At 39.0% G+C, this 13,782-nt stretch overlaps 1 long non-coding RNA gene across 3 annotated transcripts in view; it reads left to right on the top strand.

Moving 5' to 3' along the window:
* LOC106017858 (uncharacterized) overlaps positions 1-13,782 on the top strand; it is a 194,268-nt gene that overhangs the window by 164,682 nt on the left and 15,804 nt on the right. The gene's annotated exons all lie outside the window — the stretch shown is intronic.

The following is a 13,782-nucleotide window of genomic DNA, read 5'->3' as shown; positions in this document are numbered from 1 at the left end:
ACAAAAGCATTATATTACTGGAATTGTCACATCTTGACATCAATTTTCAATTTAGTTTCTGCATTTTCCTCATGCTTCCAACACTAAAATATTCAAATAATTGTGATTAATGAAACTAAGATTGCAAGTAAGGTAGCTTTGACTTGTTGTATTACACTAATTTTCTATGTGACCTGGTATTAGAGGTCAGCTTAAGATAGGGATAAGTAACTTTTTGTTGTTAAATTGATATTTCAAGTCTGTCCACAGTCATGAGTGGCCAAACATTTTTAATATCTCTTGGGTGTCTGGTGAGTGGGGTGGGATGGTCCCAGTTGCATTCTCACTGAGCCCTCTGCCATAACTGATGGTGGTCAACTGCAGTCCCTTGTTCTGCTGGAGGACATTCAGAGTAGCATCTGAAAAAGTTTTAAGACAATCTGTGATACTGATATTACCCTCAAAGGGTCTTCCATTGCCCTGGGTTTGTGGATGATATGTTTGTCTGAGTGACACTAGCTTACTTTTGTTTTTAACGCTCCATGATGCGGCTAGAATGTCTCAGGCCACAATCTGTGATGTGAGACTCAGCCACAGCCTGTGCCCCTGATTAGATCTCCATGATAAAACTCCGTTACCTGATGTGCTGACCGCTCTGCCCTGAGAAGCTCACCCTCTCTGAGGTTCAAGGAATGGTAACCTCCCTCTTCAATGCTTGATGAAATCCTCTTTGAGTCTGGATTGGATTAATATGTGAGATTAAGTTTGAGAATAAAAAAGACTATACAAAAAACTTCTGAATCTATTATCATGTGAGGCTTTACAGATCTTTTTGGTGCTGAGATACAGTGAAAGTGAAGAATGTACCAAAAGGGAGCACAGACTGAATTTGGTCACCTGCTGCTATCCAAGAAAAGGGACCAGAGGTCCATGGCTGCAAGCTAAGCTGGAAGGAGCTTCAGAGACCACAGGATGAGAATGGGTGTGATGGATTAGCAGGGTTCTTGGGCAGCAGCTATCTCCCTCTGTCTGCACTGACACTTGTGTGAGCCACAGGGAGACTATGGAGTCCAGATGTGTCCTCATGTCTGAAGCTGCATTGTTTGTGTGCACATTGCACAAAAATACAGCTCCGTGCAGTGTCCTGCTGTAGCTGTTGGTTGTGAAGGGAATGGTTACGGGACCAGAGCTTGCTATTGAGCCTTTTCGCATGTCTTCACTAATGTCTACTTCTTGTTGAAGGTAATCTGTCATCAGGATTTGAATAGTAAGTTGAAATTGGAGCACTTGCTCTGTGCATTTCCTTCACTGCTTGTAGGCTTTCTGTGTTACAGATAGGTGCATCTGACAACCTCCTGAAATTTGTCTCCAGACAAATATGAAAACCTGAAAAAAGTTAACTTGGTTGTAGCAATGCTGCATCTGCACACCCAAAAAAGCATGTACAATGGTGTCTGATCTTTGTGGAAAACATGAAACTAGGATCAGGTTGACTGCTAACGTGTAGTCACAGAAACTGTAAGTTCACACTGCACTGAGGAATTTCTGCGTGTTCCACTGCCATTTTTAAAAGTCAGACTTCCTGCATGGAAACGGAGGTTCAAAGTTAGAGATAGCCTTTCCAAGGAACAACAACAACAAAAAAAAAAAAGTTATAAGAAACATACCATGATTAATTAATGTATTTCTTTTGTGCACACAGAAGATAATGCTATGATATTTTGTGACGATTAATCATCTTGCATGTATACATTCATCTCTTACATGCCTGGAAAAGGCATCCTGCATTTTGGGACCCCTTCCCTCATTATCAGAGTCAATTTGTTAGGTTTTATAAACCTTTTCGGAAACTGATTAAGCTTCATCTAAAAAACAGTTGGATTTTTGGCCTTCAGTATTCCTATTACTGGGCAGCCATTCCAGGGCTTTTATCCATCCTTTGACAGCCAAAACCATTTTATTTCCAACCTTAGTTTTTATTCATTGCCAATTTATGTCATGTGAAGAAATGAATGAATTATCAAATATGCCAGACTGCAGAATAAACAAAAGTGGTGTCACTAGCACCATATCCAGCATTTAGAGAACAGAACTAAAGTAGATTCAGAAAAGGAAAAAAAATCAATGCAGAAGGACGTATAGCTAATTATCAAGTACAATAAATGACTACCATGAAAAATAGGCCATGTCGAGAATAATCTCAGTCAAATGCAGCTAAAGACTGTACTCCTTAATCCGTTTAAGAATTGAGAGGCTATTAAAACCTGGAACATGTAAATCAGTTGTGAAAGTTTACAATTCACTGAACCTCACGTATCTGCAGGTTGGTGTGCACAGGGGGAATTCCAGCAAGAAAACTTAAGGTAGCCAAGACTGGCTGGCGTGGGAGAAACCCACCACCAGCAAGTCTCAGATTGCTGGCAAACTAGTGTTAAAAAGGGTGCTGCTTTTCGCAACAAAGTGCTCTGATGATGTGGATGCTGTGACAAGATTTCTATGAAAGGTTCAGGAGGTGAGATAAGCATCTGCCTCCATTCTTCACAGAGCCCTTGGGTTTGACAGTAGCAAAACATATGCTGCCTGGCAGGTGAGCCCACATTTAATCTACATAGCACTTTCCTTTAATGCCTATGGTCCTGTCATGGGCTGCACTGCACGTACAGTGGCATTTAGTTGGTAAAGCAGGATATTCATTCCCAGACTCAGGATTTTTCTGCAAAATATGTAGGGGTTTTAGTATGCCAGGGATGCAAACCTGAGGCAAGTCTGAAGGGCTGGCTATTGAAGCATTTTGAAATTCTCATAGTTCTGGTGTGGAGATCTGCAAGTGCTCTTATTTCGGTGGTCTTGATTTACATCAACCAGAGTGTTATTCCTTTCTACAGGTGAGGTTGTTGAGGATTTGGGAGTACTAGTCAGATTTGAAATGAAATTGTGTTCTCACTGGACTCAGTGATCACCATAGAAAACCCTTCCAACAGCAGTGCATGTATTCGGTTATTCCCAACAATGAGAATATTGATGATCACATTGATGAGCAGAGGAAAATATTAGCACCTATGCCCACCAAATCAGATAGTATGTCATCACAAATGGGGAAACTTAAGTAAATAAGGGGAAGCAACATATTGTCCATTTGATATGAAGGGTCAAATGCAGAGACTATTTCACTTCCCTGTCACTATGCTGTTTTCTTAGCTGTAAGATAAAAAATACCTCCTATCTGCTCTTCCAGTGTCATCAACATGTTCATTGTAATTTACTTTCTTACCTATTTGCTCACACGCTTATCTCTTACTTGTGATACCATACAAAGAGCTTCCTATGCTTCACATTGGTCTCTTAGCATCTACTCTTCCTTCAGGATGAAACTTTTCTTTGCGTTGCATTACTATCGACTGCTTCAAGTTCTTAAAAAAAAAAAAAAAAAAAAAACAGCTTCCTGAGCTCAAGGTCATCAGGGATTATAGCACAAATAAGTAAATCAATGCATTTTAGGTCATTTGGAAACAAGGTTTATCGGCTGAGAAGCACTGCAAGAGAATTTGAATTTTGTTGTTGAGCCTACCTCAACTGTTTGGGTGTTTGGCTGGCTGCAAATGAACATGCCCCTACCTCTGAGAAGGCCCTTGTGGCTTTTCAAGGGATTCAGCATGGATATAAAATTCCATAGGAGGGCCATAAATAGCAGAACTGTTCGGAAAGAAAGAAAAAAAAGATGAACTCATGCATCACAGGTATTAAGATATTAATAAATAAATTAACTTACCAGAGTGCAAGACTGACTTTTTCTGTAAAAACAAAACAAACCAAACCGAAAATCTGTTAAATTGTTAACCTGAGTTCTAGTAAACACAAGAGATACTATTACAAATAGTACAGTGTGTGTTACCTTTCTCAGTATAGTAGTTGTCCTCATTAATTGAGAGGCCCTTAAAATGTGTGTGTGAGTAAATGATGCAGTAATTTGTTCATTAAAGTATTTCTACATCCCAATATATGCACATCTCAACTAAGCTGCAATTAATAGCTAAGAAAATAAAAACAAACTTGACTTAAGTCCTGAGCTATCAGTAATGATAATAAGGTTACACATTAAATTAACTTAGAAATCAAAACTATTAAGCCCAAACTAATAATTTCCAGGCACAAGACAATAATTTGTTATTTCAGACAAGCCAACTTTGAAGGGATATGAAACAAACAGAGAAAAATGAGTTCATATGCAGTTGTAGCAGATATCACTTATCACACAGTAATAAGATAGTGGACAGCCCAGATTGCAACTGTGAAATATAGATAAAGCAAACTTGCAAATGTGATCATCTGTAACACTGACAAACAAAACTAAGATAAAAGAATGGAAGAGGAAAATAGAAATCTAATTCAGTAAAATGCAGAGCACAAATTACAGAGTAAACTAGAAACACTCCTAAATTAATAACAGTAAGATAGAGTCCAGTAGTAAATTTGAACGCAGTTGGTTGAAAAGCACATATTAATGCTCTCTTTCCCTCTGTTGTTGCTTTCTCTGCCTGGAGTGAGCACTCCTCAGAGATTTTGTTTCTCACTGCCATGATTGCTCATTTTTTTCAGCAGAGATAATGAGATCGAGGCAGGAATAGCCTTCTTTCATTCTCATATTCCATTTCATTTTTCTCCTCCAATTTGCACCACAACAATGGCAGAGAGAATATCACAGGGGTGAGTTGGGAATGGTTTGTGATTGAAAGGGAAGGCATGATCTGCGGAGTTGTCCTAGGGTGAGCTTCAGGTGGGACTGGAGCCCACTTTTCCCTCCTGTCCTCTCCTCTGAGCTGCTTTTTTCCATCTTTGCTTGAGTAAATGTGACCGTGCCTGTGACAAACAGGGAAACTGGGGTGGGCCAACAGGGGGATGGGGAGACAGCCATGAGAGTTTTTGGATGCTTGATTCTTCCAGCAGTGCACCAACCTCCAACAGAACTGGGAGGAAGGTTTTTTTAACAATAATCCAAAATCTGTGTGTGCTTATTTTCATGACAAACTGCTCGGAGCTATCCTAGATAGGAGCTTACAGTCACTGCTCCAAATGGAGGCACTTTGCTGCCTCACGTATATCACCTGGAAAGCACAGAACAGGAGGAAATGGTAAGGAAGGTGTGTGCACTGCAGTGCACTTGTGCAACCAGAAGCCAAAATTAGCAGGGGGACCATCTAATTGTATTTGTTCTGCTTACAAGTAGATAACCCCCCTGCTAATTTCAGCTTCTGCTTACAAAAGTGCTCTGCAGTACTTACTCCCCCCTTTCCCTCCTGTTCTCTCAGTGATGGTTTTTTTCTCCTCTCAGATGTAATTTCCTTACATTTCCAGCTCTATTTTCTCCGTCTTTTCATCAATATTTAATATTTGAGTGGAACAGTGGGCAGTTACCTTCCTTTTCTTTTTCCCTTTTTTTCCCCTCTAAGAGTGCTGGTACTCAGCTCTGGCTGCAGAAGCGCTTGGCTCCTGGGAGCATTTGCTCGGTTTGAGTACTGCCTGCATTAAGGAGCCAAAGCCTAACCTGAGGCTGCCAGAGGGGGTTTAAAAAAGGCAATAATGACTAATTGACCTCTTTAATGAGCTTAGGAGTTATAAAGTAGATAATTGCAGTGCATATGACATATTTTATCTAGGTTTTCAGAAAATCTCTGATAAGGATCTACATGACAGGCTGTTTCTAAAGATGAACCTAACAGGGGCTGAGAAGGACATGGCATAGAAATACATGGGAGGAAATGAATTTTCTGTGCTGAGGGATCTTTATCTGCCAAAATGGAGGAGTTAAGAGTGATTAATACCTGGATTCATAGTTTGATTTTAAATAAATTACCTAGCTAGAAGGACCCACTGTAAACGCACTGTATTTGCTGATGATACTAAATTATGATGCATACTGAGCACAAAATGAGTGGCAAGAAATATTTATCGTGCCTTAGATCAGCTCAATAATTGAGCTGACACATGGCAAATTAGATTTATGACTGGGAAATGTGAAATAATACACATTCCACTTGATACAGAGATGGCAAACGTAAAATCACACCAGAACACTTGGACAAAACAACTTTTACTAGAAGATAGCTATTCTAGAAAATGTGTACAGGAAGAGAAATACCACGAAAGCTGATCCCAAATGGGGCTGGCTTTGGCACTTGGTGTTCTCTCTCTTACAGTGTATTGCTCCAGCCCATTCATTATTTGTTTTTCCAGTTCAAAGCAAAGCTCTTAACTTGCTCGGGTTTTCCGAGATCTGCTCTCCATACCTTGTGGTTTTGTTAGGATGAAAACAAAGAAGTGAGCTGGAAGTGAGGTGGGAAAGCAGGGAAAGTGGAATAACTGAACTTTTAAAATGTGCTGGAGTGACCACCTTTAAAAGACCACTTTATTTTACCCATATATTGGTGACATTAATGTCAAGAGGAATGAAAAGAGCTGTTTTGTAGGACACTCTACTGGAACTTAGGTGGAATGGGTGATGTGGGGTTGGCCATATATCTCTTTTCACAATACATATGGTCTGTGTTGTTAAAACAGCTTATGGCTAGGACTTGAGGCACACACCTGGATCTTGGGGGATCTGATGAATTAATTGTTTAATCCAAATCTAGTAGCCAAGACAGTGTCTGTGTGATGGTTTTGGTCTTTCAGCATTAACACCAGCACTTCCCGATATCTTTGTGCATGGCTGCTGTAATTCCCAACAGCTGCTTTTCATCTCCTCACTGTTGTGCATCTCTGAATTCACTGGATTAACCAAAGTCTACTCTTCTATTTTACTTCTCTATTTCCATTTTAATTTGCCAGGTGGGGTGGGCAGGTTCTTACTAACAAATGACAATAGAAGCTGGTGCTTAGGAGAATTTTGTGGAAGGTCTAGTGATGCAAGGAAGAACAGGGGGAAACTGCTCACAGGCACAGGCAATAGAGAAAAATACGTATATTTGTAGGAGAAAAGACCAAATAGACCATCAAGGATGCCAACAGTGACAGAGTAGAAGCAGAAAAATAAGATATATCTGACTCGTTTTTTAAGGGAAAGGCTAAACTGTGACATTTGGGTAGGAGACTGTGGTTCTTAAATGCATTACAGCAGAGGAAGAGATGCAGTCACCCTAAACAGTCCCAATGACCACAGCACACCGGTATATCTTAACTGACACCTTGATTATTGTCATAACACACTAAACTATGTGACTCATTAAAATTAACATTATCAGAATTAGTCGTCTTGTTTGAAGCAGGTGGATGCAGACTTATTTCTGTGGTGTATGCTCCTCCTTTTGTTTTTTCAGTCATCAGGATGGTTTTGGTTTCAGCTTCCAGTGTTATGCTGATGACAGATCTATGTGATTTGTTTCCTGACTACTCAAAGCCATTTAATCTCTTTGAATTTACTTTGAACGTCAACATTTTGAAATGTCTCTATGAAAATCTGTCACCATTCTCTTAATTTTTCCTTCATTTTTTTACCATCTGAGCTCAGATTCATGAAGGCAAGGAATTGCCTCTTTTTCAGAATCATATTACATATTCTATTTACAAAGCCATCTTTTTATGGCTGGAAACATCTCACAAACCAAACATAGGCAGAAAGAGAAATAAAAGGCTTACCTTTGTATATATTCATTTCCCCGTGGTTTCAGACTACTAGAATTTAGTCGCATACTTAACACTTTTGATTCAGCTTTTAAAATATACCTTGTTAATAATGGATTTCTGGTTCAACACGATAGGCCAGATCTATTCTTGCTCTTGCAATTGTCAGTGCAATTGGACCTATGCTTTAATTTTAAACTGGACTTCTTATGGACGTACCAGGCAGTTTGAAAGTAAGAGACTATGTTTCTGAGTGTCTGGATGCTCTTGGTATCTCAATTTTTGAGCAGTCTCCTTGAGACTCTTGAATAATTTTGCTTCCAAAGTTTTAAGTCATGAATGTTTGGACATAAAATTTTAACTGGAGTTTATCATTGACATGAAAAGATTGATAGCCTTTATTTGTGAAGAGGAAGAATCCTGTCTACTTTTCTGTCAAATTTCTTAGGATATAGGACTTCCTCCTTTTAAGTGAAAGAAACATGTGGTGGTAAGAGATTAAAATAGAGAACAGCTAGTTTATCGCTGTAAACAGTATCTTCAAGTGCTGAGGTATAGCATTTTTAAAGTTACATAATATGTGCTTTAGATGCTGGGAATGAGTGAAAGCTCTAGAAAGACGCTGTCACAAGTCTATCGAAGAAAATGGTAGCTCTATAACAAACACAGGGAAATGTTTGCAGTATGAAGTCTTAAAAATGGTGTTTTAAAAAATGGTGCTAGCTGATACTTGCGTAGATCTGTTGCTGAAATCCTCAAAATTTTGCTGAAGATACTGCCTACAGCTTAATTTCCATTTTCTAAGAACTCTAATAAACCAGGTCTTTTTATCCCCTGCCACAGCGATGGATTGGTCTGTTTGGCTGATTGTAGGTTATGATGTGGAGAGTGCCTTGTTATCTAGTAGATGATCTCTGCTTTTGAAAAAGAGTACATTTGTATGTATTGCTGTATGCTTCTTTATACCATTTGATACTATTGATCACAGGAGCTTCTTTCTTGCCTCCAGGAAGCTTGAGGGGTAAACAGAAACACCCTTAAATGACTTAGATCCTTCATCTCAGATTAAAACCAAAAGTTTGATTGGGGCAAATGGTTTTCCATGTCAGCAACCATCCCTTGAGAGCCTCTACAGGGATTATTCCTGTATAAAACATCTATGTGATTCCACATAAAAATTGGTGTATATGTCCTGATGATTTCCAAACAAACCATTTATAAAAGCCAACTTTTTGTCGATTAAACAGAATTTAAAATCTTGTCCCTTCCCTTATAATCTATTATTTTGGCTAATGAGGAAGTAGCATGCATTCGGCTGTTTTCATATGAAAAAAAAAATACTTCAGCCAAAATTATCTTAAAGGTCCACCTCAACAATAACTTCTCCTCCTCTGTGATATACATTCACTGAATTTCTTCCATGTTATACCAAGTTCTTTCATTTTCTTCAAGCTGTCTCACCTTTCCTTCTTGTACTGCAGCTATTAATCTCACACTTTGGAGGTCCATCTACCATGGTGTGAGTTACAACATCATACTTGTCTGATCTTTCCAAATCTCTTTTTTGCTTTCATGCCATGAAATGTTCTGAACTGGTGATGTCAAAGCAATTACTCTTACCTTACATTACTCTAACCTTACACTTCTTTTTCTTTGAAATGCTAACAGGAAATCCAATTAAGTACTGGATCTGCCTTTCATAAAGTGAGCATTACTGTTAACTTCAGTGCAGGTTGGACTGGACTGTAAACTTGCTTAGTTATGATGTGCATGAATTCCAAAAATGTGTGATTGATTAAAAATCAATGGGACATGGTGTTCTTGGTAACCCAGGGCTTTTGAAAATCCCACTCCATATCTTGTCAATGAAATTAGTAGTCAAATCTGCCACTTAGTACTTCTCTCCTTCTTATGTCCTCCATAAAAACTTACTGGCTTCCTGTTATGTCACATCTTACCTTAATTTCCAAGGTCTTTAGGATGAAAAAGATACCTTTATGGCAGGGACTATTTGGGGGCAAATTTAAGCTCAAATAGTAGTAAATGCGTCTGTTTCATCAGGAGAGTCTTTTCTTTACATAATTCTCTTGAAGATGGCATTACAGGCATCTTTATTAACTTTGCCAGGTAATTCTAGTGTACTGCCCTAACTTTTCCCTTTTTTATCTGTGCATATGAAACTGTGACATTACAGCAAAAGCAGAGGTAAGATCATTCAGGACCATATCGTGTTCTCAAATTCATGAACAAAATTCCTATTGAGAGATGCCTGCTTGCATAGGGAGAATGTGATGACTGTGCCAAGGAGTGACTGTCTCCACCCTATACAGCCACCAACGGGGCAGTAGTAATACGCTGGTTTAAACTTCCAGAAATTACTGACTGGCTTTGATACTAAAAGTCTTGATGATGAAAATTCTGTTAATATGGAAACTTTTAGAGAAGTAGAAATGTCACCAAGTCACGGAGTATATCCTTCAGTCTAATGGGAGGTGATGATTGTAGATACTGGTCTGGAAATGACAAAGGAAACTCTTCAAGTGGTCTGTGGGGAGATGCTCGAATTAATTTCCGGAGTTGTAAAGTCAATGCCCCTCCATGATGCCTTCACAAGAATGAAGTGGATTCACATCACTAGAGCTTACTCTTCCTTTGAGGCTATTTGATTTCTGATTTATAAAGTGTTCAATGCATTTCGTCTGATGGGAGTTGATGTACTCTAAATACGAGACTTCATAAAAGTAAACGTAATGTTGTGGATATGGAATCTGAAAACCACTAATTCATAGGTAGGACCATATTTGCAGTCTATTGCTAGCAGATCATCATTAACTATTCTGCTGGCTAGATGTGCTTTAAATCAGATAGGTGATAAATCAGCCCAGCTACTTGGGAATTATAGTGCTTCTGTGCTGGCACTGCTAAGAAACATTGTTCTGTTATTTGCAAGTGCAGATCAATTGGAGGAATAAAAGTATTCTATACGATAAAAGGCTGGAGTAGAAATAAAAAGTTAGGTCAGGCCCTGAAGACCGGAATTTGGAACCCTAAATCTGAATTTGAGAATATAAATAAAATATGATCTGAGGCCAGAGATGCTGAGCTCTATAACTGCCAGACCCTGTGAAAACTGGTCATCTCATTTGTCAGTGCAGGTTAGTTCCTGGCAAATCACCTCTTCATCAGGACAGTTCTGTAAAATATTGTGAGCATGAACGTGCCTCCTAAGTGGAATAAAATTCATGCAGTCTTCCCTGAGAGAAAAGAAGCAGGACCTAATATTGCTCTGTTCTTTATTAAAACAGCTTCCATGCCACCACCATGATGTCCCAGCACATATGGAACTCCTAGGTGTTCACAAGGCCCATGAGCCTACCATTGTGCTCTAACCTGTTGTGATGAGATGAGAACCCAGTCACTTGTGCATTTGGCAGAAACATGAATGGGTCTGGAAAGAGTCACTGCAATCTGCCTAAAATCTCTTAGATCTTTTGTTCCTCCTCTTCCTCCTGCACCCCCACCCCAAGCAAGGGAAAAAATCAGCTGCCTCACAGTCCTGCAAATATTGTTCTGAAAAATTTTGTTTCTGTGATGTAAAACCCAGCACACTCTCTGTGCCCTTGCAAACTGCTTGCAAGCATCAAGGTAAACATTTAAATGTCACTTAAGCATAGAAATAGGTAGGAGGCACATTAAAGAAACTTCATCTCCACTTCACGTCAACACCACTAAACACATTTTTACAACAGTGACTAAAACTGTCTAATAATATCATCAGTGGCAACTGGTCAGTTAAAATGTTTTTTAATTGTGACTTGAATGTGTTTATCAACCTCTTTTTGTGACATTAAAAAGACAGCAAGAGAAACACATGGAGACATTGTCCTCGAGGGAAAGGATTAATCATCAGTGAGTGAGCAGGCCTAAGCAGATGGTCAGCTAAGCTTTCCTGAAGTCATTTCTTCTATCCACCATTCAGTGTCACTGCCAGAAACGAGAAGTGTTATCTTGACATTGAACATCTTTATAATAAAATCACTAATTGGCGTCTAATACCAAAGGCTTTATAGCTGTAAAATTGCAGCAGAGGTAGCTAAGTGGTTGACTGGGTTTCATGTTAATAAATACTATCTGCAAAATCCTTCCTTAGCATAGTCAACATTGTGTTAGCATTGTGAGACCTCTCTGCAGATGATGGTGTGTTTCTTTTAGCTCAGTTCCAAACATAACAGTTGGGAGGTTTTTAACAGCAAAGCAGACAAACGTGTTGCTTCCATTGTGCTGTTTTATTTCATGTGTATGTAAAACTAATATCTTATAGGAGATGTTTGTTAGAATTTAGTTCTCAGATTTTTCTTGGGTTTTGGCAACCAGAGAGAGTCTGTCACAATAAATTATCGCTTTTGGTGTTGGAAATATATTTTTTATGAAAGCTGAAAATGTGTCAGCCTTGGACATCCATGAAATTTGGTTTATTAAGGTTTTCTTTTTCTTTGATCTTTCTCCTTTATTTGGAGAAAAATATTTCTTCCTGCACTAGCTGTCCACTTTAAAAAAAATGCAATCAAACCTAGGCTGGAAGGAGTTACTAATTACAACAGTTTTGTGAGTATAGCTATTGCTTTTCATTTGATTTGAACATGGGGGTCTTGTTTCTGTCCCCTATATTAGCAAATCTTTTCCTAAAATGGATGGTGAAAGTTGGACTTTGGCTTCACCACACCAAAGTCACTCTGGAATAATTCAGACACTGAATTACTCAATAGCCCATCACCTGAGAGCACCTCCACAGCGTCAGTGGTGCTTGACCACAAGTCAGGCAGTATGATGCTGCTGTGCCAGCAATGGGCCTGATTCAAGGTTCACTTAAAGCAATGGAGAGGATCCTGTGGACAGGGATAGTTTTCAAACAGGGCTTTTGATGCTGTTACAATGAAATTTGAAATTTGCAGAGAGGGTTAATGCCTGGAAAATTGTATAAATATGGTATGTCATAATATTATATGTCCCAAAATATTGGTAAAGGGTGTTTTTCCCAAAGATTAAAACATTAGTGAAGAAATAATGATTAACCTTTAAAATCAGATTGGCATTTCTTTTTTCTCCAAATGTAGAATTAATACGCATTTTTTAATCATTAGTGTAATTTTCAGGATGATACTTTTGTTCTTTTGGCTGTTGAACTGTTACGGCTGCTAGTAACCCTTCAAATTGTTTGCTTCATTCAAGCATTCTTTTTTGAATAATTCATTAGGCATTATTATCCAAGCGTGGAACACCTCATTTAGCACTGGTGATCTTTTCCTTATGTGTAGCTGACAGGCAATCAAAGTTTTTATCAGTGCAGAAAATTTGCAATTCAGAAATGTAGTTGCAGCAATTAGTAGCTATCAGGTAGCATAGGAAGGACAGCTTCATAAAAAGAGAGAGTTGAATGAGCTCAACTGATGTTAGCACAAAAGTAATGGATAAAACTAACCAGCTGTTTCTAAATTTACCAAATGGAACATTCCTTTTTCTCAGAGTAGAAGCTTTAATTAACTTTGTGTTATGTGTGGCTTCACAAAAGGAGAAGTGGCTAGGTGACAGAATATCCCTCTTTCATTGCCCTTCGCTTAATTTTGTAACTGTATTAAGATGCCCTGCCAATGTATGGCTTGCTTACTCTCACTGCAGGACCAGCTTCCAGGCTTTCTCTTTGCTCACCTTCCTACAGCAGAGCAATAAGTTTTTTAAAAATGCACAGCAGCTCCATCCCATCTCTCTCATTGATGCAGCAAATCCTGAGTTCTTTATGCTGCTGCAAAAAGCTCGCTGAAGTTTAGGCAGCTGAGGTGTTTCGGTGAACACTCTGAGTGAACTCCCAGTGTGGCTGGCTGTGGTGATTCTCAATTTGAGAATCCAAAGAAATATTTCTAGGAAACAAGACGAGAGAATGGGCTGCGGAAGCAGGAGAAAAGAGTAAACTTCTAGTTTCATATTGTAGTGAATATTCCAGCTCATCCCATATTACAGATCAGGGGATGTTTATAATCGCTTTCAACTTTCCACTTTCCCGAATGTGACTCAGACCTTACTGGGTCAGAGAGATGCATGAGTGAAACTTACCACTGGTGTGCTCATTAGAGGCCTGGAGGAAACCCAGGCATTGGTCTCACTCCTGGGATGATTTATCTGTTGGCTTGT

Source organism: Anas platyrhynchos, chromosome 5 (assembly GCF_047663525.1).
Source record: "Anas platyrhynchos isolate ZD024472 breed Pekin duck chromosome 5, IASCAAS_PekinDuck_T2T, whole genome shotgun sequence".
Lineage (NCBI taxonomy): Eukaryota > Metazoa > Chordata > Aves > Anseriformes > Anatidae > Anas > Anas platyrhynchos.
This window is presented reverse-complemented; position numbering and strand designations above follow the sequence as displayed.